The sequence below is a fragment of the Mytilus edulis genome, chromosome 10, assembly GCF_963676685.1.
Source record: "Mytilus edulis chromosome 10, xbMytEdul2.2, whole genome shotgun sequence".
Taxonomy (NCBI): Eukaryota; Metazoa; Mollusca; class Bivalvia; order Mytilida; family Mytilidae; genus Mytilus; species Mytilus edulis.
Window position 1 is genome coordinate 82,338,377 of NC_092353.1, and position 8,120 is coordinate 82,346,496.

Here is an 8,120-nt window from a genome sequence, read left to right on the forward strand (position 1 = left end):
ATATTTTTTTTCATCTGAAATGTTTTATTTGATTTGTCTGCCCTTAAGCATGTTAAGTATTTAAATTTCCTTTCTACGGAGAGCCAGCTTCTTTGTGTTTTCAACCTGTATTTGATTAGAAATGTATTGTAAAGTAAATTATCAATGATAGTTTATGTTTTATGTCATTGTTACTAAGAAGTATATATTTGATTACAAACTTGTTTGATGTTTATACTACATTATTACAGATTTGACTTTTGTTGCTGAATGGTGGTCCGGCTGTGATTGTATACTGTACATAAAACACTTTGTTACGGAACACATTGTTTTCACAATGAGGAGTGCATATTGAACTAACAAAACTTTTAATACAACAAATCATCTATGCCCCATGTTGTACTCTGAAATGATAATTTTTATGAACGTTCTTCTCTGTACATTTAGTTATTCACGTCAAACATATACTTTATATCTTTTTTTTAAGATATGATTAAGAAATTCACATCACTTTTGTACAAAAGTCTTCTGTAGAGCGTATATCTTTAGCCATCTTATGAGAGAATTGATGAATCAAATTCTATATGTTTACTTTTGAAAAAAAGGCGAAACAAATGTTCCAAAACATATATGAACATAAAAGTTTTTTTCTTACAAGACTTTCTATGATTTGCACTACAAAAATGATGTCTTCGTATGGCAACATCAATGCAAACATACCAGTTTTTAACAGTACATGTTAAAATAACTATTCAGGTGTTTGTGCCTAGTCAGGAGCTTCTTTTATATAAATAAGAAGATGTTGTAACATTGACAATGAGACACAGATCATTTAACTTATAAATAAAGGCAACAGTAGTATACCAATGTTCAAAACTCATAAATCGATAGAAACTGGGTCACAAACCAAAACCGAGGGAAACGCATTAAATACAAGAGAATGACGACACAACATTCAAATTTAACACACACAGAAACGAACTAAGCATTAGACAAAATCCGATGAAAATAAAAAATATCACATCAAAACTAAATACATGAATTGGGGATAGAAAGTACCGTGTCACGACTTATAATAATGTGAATTCACACTTAAATATAAAAGGAAACAAATGACACAAAAGAAACACAATATAACAATTAGCATATTCTTGGCTTGGTACAGTCACTTCTTAAAGGATAATAAACTGTGCATTGTCTGACTTGTCTTAATGTTGCTAACATGTGTTCTGAGTAGGAAATGAATAAATATAGGATACACAATGCTTGGGTGATTATACCAACAAATGAATTTAGAAATGAGTTTCTTGATAAAAATGAATATAGGATGCTATGATACAACATTTGTTAGAAAATGCAAATACTGTCTATGTTTTACATATGAGACAGCAGGGAGTCATTAGAGTCAGACTTGGGACAGCAGAGTACCATCAGAGTCAGACATGGGACAAAAAAGAGTCGTTGAAGTCAGACATGGGACAGCACTGTGTCGTTAGAGTCATACATTGGACAACATTGTGTTATTTGAGTCTAAAATGATAGCAGCATGAAGTCAGATATAGAACAGCATGGAGTCACTTGAGTCAGACATGGAACAGCATTGTGTCATAAGAGTCAGGGATTTGACAGCATTGTGTAATTGGAATCATACATCACTGGGCAGCATCGAATCAGACATGAAACAGCATGTAGCGATTATTATCAGACTTAGGATAGCATTGTGTCATTGAATTCAGAAATGCGACAGCATGATGTCCTTGCAGGCAGCCAGACATATGACAGCAAGGTGTCATTCGAGTCAGACATGGGTCAGCATGGTTGTCATTGGAATCAACCATTTAACAGCACAGTGGTATTGAAAATCAGACATGGGATATCAAGGTGTCATTGGAGTCAAACTTTAGATAGCATGGAGTCAGATATGGGACAACATAGTGTCATTGGAGTCAGACACTGGACAGTTTGGAGTCATTGAAGTCAGACCTGGGACAGAATGGTGGTATGAAAAGCAGGTATGAAATAGCACAGCACCATAAGAATCAGGCGATATGGGACAGCATAGTGGCAATGATGTCAGTCATGGGATAACATGGTGTTATTGAATCAGACATGGGACTGCATGGTTTAAATTCAAGTCAGGCATGAGACAGTATACAATCTTAGGAATCAGGTTTTCGAAAGCATTATATACGTAACCAGGTATCGGATAGTATGGAGTCATTGGAGTGACATTGACATAATTGTGTCATTGGAGTCAGAAATGGGACAGTATTGAGTCATTGAAATCAGACGAAATATCTTTGGGCAGTATGGAGTCATTGGAGTAAGGCATGCAATATATTTGTGTAATTGGAGTCAAACAAGGAACAGCACGGTATCATTGTAGTCAGAAATGGATAAGCATGGTGGAATTGGAATTAGATACTGGACACTATGCTTTTATTAAAGTCTGAAATCAATTGAATCAGGTTTGGGACAGTATGATATCATTATGGTCAGGCATGGGATAGCATGGAGTCATTGGAGTAGGATGTTGGACAGCATGGGGTCATTTGAGGCATACATAAGACATTATAGTCATTGAAGTCAGACATGGGACAGAATAGTGCCATTTGAGGCTGCCATGGGATTGAATGGTTTCAGTAGATTAAGACAATGGACAGTATGGTGTCATTGGAGTCAGACAAAAAACAATATGGTGTCATTGGAGATAGTCGTGGAACAGCAAGGAATTATTGAAATAAAGGATAAAATAGAATGCAGTAATTTGAGTCAGACACGGGACTTCATGGTGTCATTGAAGTCAGATATGAGACAGGATGAACTCATTGCAATCAGTCTTGGGAAAGCATGCTAAGATTTTAGTTAGGCATATTAAAGCCTGGAGTCATTGGAGTAAAACATTGGACACCATAGTGTCATTGGAATCAAAATTGGACAGCATAAAGTCATTTGGGAATATTATGAAAACACATTGTGATATCAGGCATCGGCTATACTTGTAACATTAATAAGACATGGGTAAGCATGGCGTCATTAAAGTCAGGTTGAGACAGTATGAAATCATTGCAATCCAGTTTTGGATAGCTTGATAGGATTTGGTCAGGCATTGCATCACTGGAGTAAGCCATTGGAGAGCATGGTGTAATTGGAGTCAGGAATGGGACAGTATGTAGTCATTAAATTCAGACATGAGATAGTATAATTTTATTAAAGTCAGGAATGGACAGCATGTACTCATTTAAGTAAGGAATGACATATAATGGTGTCATTAGAGTCACACATGGGACAGAATGGTGTCATGAAAGTTAAAAATGGGACAGACTGGAGTCAATGAAGGCAGAAATGGAACAGTGAGGTGGTATTAAAGTCAGGAATCCCATAACATGATGTCATTGGAATAAGACATGGGACAGCATGGTGTCATTGAAGTCATTCTTCACACAGTAGGGAAATCCGATTTTGGACACCATGATGGAATTGTAGTCGTGCATGGAATAACTGGAATCATTAGAGTAAGAAATTGACATTATGGTGTCATTGAAGTCAGATATTGGACAGTATTGATTCATTGAAGTCAGATATGGGACAGCACAGTGTTGTTGAGGAATAACAAGGGGTAGTATGGATTCATTGAAGTCAGGCTTGAGACAGTAGGGAAATCAGATTTGGTACAGCATGACGGGCTTGTAGTCACGCATGGAATAACTGAAGTCATTGAAGTAAAACATTGACATCATGGTATCATTGGAGTCAGAATGTGACAGTATGGAGTCATTGAAGTCAGACATGAGACAGTACGAAATCATTGGAATAAGATAAAGGAAATCATTATTGAGTTTTCGTCTGACATGGTATAGCTGAAGGCATTTAAGTAAGACATTAACATCATGATGTTATTGGAGTCAGAAATAAGGATAGTATGAAGTCATTGCAGACAGACATGGGACATCACAGTGTTATTGGGAAATATCATGTGGCAGTATAGAGTTTTTGGAGTAAGACATTAAAAATAATTGTATCATTGGAGTCAGAAATTAACAGAATTGTGACATTCTAGTCAGACATGGAAAAACCTGGCGGTATTTGAGTCAAGATTCGGATAGCATTGATTCATTCGAAGAAGACAGCATGGTGTCATTGAAGTCAGGCATGAAACAGTATGAAATCTTTGGAATCAGTTTTGGAAAATCAGGATTGGACTGTAGTCAGACATGGAATAGTTGAAGTCATTGAAGTAAGACATTGGACATCGTGTTGTTATTGGAGTCAGAAATTGAACAGCATGGAGTCATTGAAGTCAAGCATGAGATAGCATGACATCATTGGAATCAGGTTTGGGATAGCACGATTTGATTGTAGTTAGACATTGGATAGCTCCAGTCATTGAAGTAAGATATTGGACATCATGGCGTCATTGGAGTCAGATATGGGACGGCACAATGTCATTCGGAAAAAATCATGGTGCAGTATGGAGTCGTTGGAGTTTGTCATGAAATATAATGGTGTTATTATAGTCAGACATTGGCCAACAAGGTATCATGGTTCTCAAAAATGTGACAATATAGATTCGTTTTAGTCAGATATTGGACAACATAGTGGCATTGGAATCATACATGAGACAACATGCTTTTATTTAAGTCAGGCGTGAAACAGAATGAAATCATACGAATCAGGTTTGTTACAGCATGATAGGATTGTACGTAGTCAGACATGGGGTAGCTCGGAGTTAATGGAATAAAACATTCGGAGTCAGAAAGGTGACAGTATGGAGTCATTAAAGTCAGACATAGGACATCATTGTTTCATTGGAGAATGTTATAAGACAGCATGGAGTAATTGGAGTAAGGGACAGCCAGTGGCGTAGCTTGCATGTATGCTCAGATGCTCAAGCATCCACATCATTTTGACAAAACAAAAATTAAAAAAATATTGCATGTGTTCACAGCAGATACACACGGAGGTATCCGAATGTAACAAGGGTGAGGATATGAAAACAGCGTCCAATCATTTCCGAAGCAGTATGCGTGGTTTTTCCTTTAGGATCGTTTAGTTTATGTAAACAAGATAGATAAATTGCAGAAAAGTGCTTTTTACTTTTTCGTTAAAGTTTACGTCGTAACGCGCAGTCGGCTGCTGCAAGCGCAGATGGTGATGATACACAGACCTGCAGACTTGTTTGGTCTAAAATTGAGCCAAATAAAGCGATAACATAGCAAGATTACTAGTAAACAACTAAACAATCATACATCCTGATATCGTTTCCTGTGACATGAAAGACGACGATATAAAAACTCTACTAGTATTTACTGTAATGGAGTGTGATAAATACCCATTTCTATTAAGGTTCAAATATTTAAGAATTGTACACACATTACAGCGTAAACAAGACAAGACGGACGCTCGATATTTCCATGACCCCTGTTTAACGCTTTACGACAAGTAATCAAACAACCCATGGGTTGGATCAAATTCCGCTTCCTATATTTCGAAGTTCCATAAATAAATAAGGGCCGCTGTAATGGGTCCGTTTTTGAGATATCAAATATAAGATTCGGTGTGAAACTCTTTCATCACATATTTCTGAATTAAATGAAAGTAGTTTCGAGAAAACAATAAAATCTTTTGAAATATATATATATTGGTGGGTATTTTGAAATTAATCAAAAATTTAGCCAGTGTCTGATTCTAGGGGAGTACACATGCATACAGGGAAAATCATCCGAAAAATATCATTTTCTGCATAAAATGGGCCCAACATTTTTTCGACTCGCTCCGCTCGGCAACAGTTTCGCATCCACATCTATTTAACCCTGGCTACGCCACTGACAGCATAGTGTCAATGGAGTCAAAAATTAGTCAGTATGGAAGCCAGACATTGGATATCATTGTGTCATTGGAATCAGACATGGAACAGCATGTGGTCATTAGAGTCAGGAATGGGACAGTATGTAGTCATTAAAGTCAGACATGAGACAGACATGCGGCATTATAACCAGACATGGGACATTATACTGGTTTTTGAGTCAGGCATAGGGTAGCATTGTTTTATTGAAATCAGACATGATACAGTATGAAAACATCGCAATCAGGATCTGGGTATATGAGAAAGGCATCGGATAGCATTGTGTCATTGGAATAAGACATGTGACAGTATGGTGTCATTTAAGTCAGACATGAGACAGTATGAAATCTTTGGAATCAGTTTTGAAAAAGCATGATAGGATTGTAGTCAGTCATGGAATAGCTGGAGACATTGAAGTAAGACATTGGACATCATGGTGTCAATAAAGTCAGAAATTGGACAGCATGGAATCATTGAAGTCAGGCATTACACAGCATAGTGTTATTGGGATATACATTATCATGGGGCATTATGAAGTTATTGGAATGAGGCATGCAATATAATGATCATTGGAGTCAGACATGGGACAGCCAGGTAACATTGCACTCAGAAATGTGACAGTATGGAGTCTTGTAGGTATACAATAGACAGCATGGTGGTATTGGAATCAGACATGAGACAGTATGCTTTTATTTAAGTCAGGCGTGCACAGCTGCCTATAACTGTTACATCTACTTTATTAGAACCTTGTTGGATAGTTGTCTCATTTTCAATTATACCACATCTCCTTATTTTCATATTTCAAGCAAATAAAAAATGCAAATTATGATGACATATACATTTCATTCATATAAGAAAACCGCACATATATCCGTACAATTATTGAGACCACATTAGACATACTATTTCATAATTACATTTGTTTTAAAACACCACACTCTATTAAAGAGTTTTCGTTTTTAAACAAGTGCTTTTGCTGTTGTATTTATCCCTTGTCCTTTTTTTAAACCGATGGCCGGTGGATATATTCCAGTTAATCTACGAGGAAAAGGCTTAAACTTAACTAAAATTGCAACAGAAAGTTTGTATGTGAAGGATTACATCTTCTTTGATATATCAAAAGTCTACAGAGTTAAATGTGGAACAACATGATTGTTACAATAAAACTTTATTTTAAACATCACAAACATAAGCATGATAAGAAAATAAGGAAACTGACAAATGTTCATGACCGGAAAAAATATTTTTAGACAAAAACTAAGATTTTGTCATCAAATCTCAGAAAAACGGAAACCGGGAAATTTTTCAATTGTAACTCTACTTGAAACAATAACAACATAACTGTATGAGGAAAATAACACAATTCACGACCCAAAATAAGTAATCTGAGTTTTAAAACTAAGATTTGTATCCTGAAATCAAGGGGAAAATAAGGAAACCGAAAAGTGTGTCAATTGTAAAATCACTGCTGATAAACAATATTTATAATGTATTCTGTAAAAGTAGAAATATTTGAAGTCAAATAATTGTATATTTTAGTTAAATGATTCGTTTAATAAAAATCATACAAAACTGAAAAAAATTAGATTGAATATCATGATTTTGTTCAAACCTATGATAAAGGAATTGATTAAACTTGCATATACATTGTATTATAGATATGTTTACATTGTTTCGGTAGCTTATGAGTAGTAGAGACAATTATAATTGGCTTTTGCACAGATCATATGGTTAAATCAGAGACAAAGGGTGGCATATTATCTACAAGATAATCGGGACACTGATGCATAATGTACATGTTTATGAAAATAAGAAAATATGGTATGATAACTGATCAGACAACTATCGACCAGAAAATTAGGAGATTTGGTATGATTACTGATCAGACAACAATCCACCAGAAAATAAGGAGACCTAGTATGAGTACAGATGTGACAACTATTCACCAGAAAATAAGGAGATATTATATGATTACCGATGAGACAACTATCTACCAGAAAATACGGAGATTTAGTAAACTACCGATGAGACAACTATCCACCAGAAATTAAAGAGATTTGGTATGCTTTCCGATGACACAACTATCCATCAGAAAAAGAAAACTTAGCAGGATAAATAAGGAGATTTGGTATATTACCAATAAGACAACAATCCACCTGAAAATAGGCAAATTTGAAATGATTATCGATAAAACAACTATCAACCAGAAAATAAGGAGATTTGGTATGATTGCCGATGAGACAACTATCCACCAGAAAATAAGGAGACTTGGTATGAGTACTGATGTGATAACTAT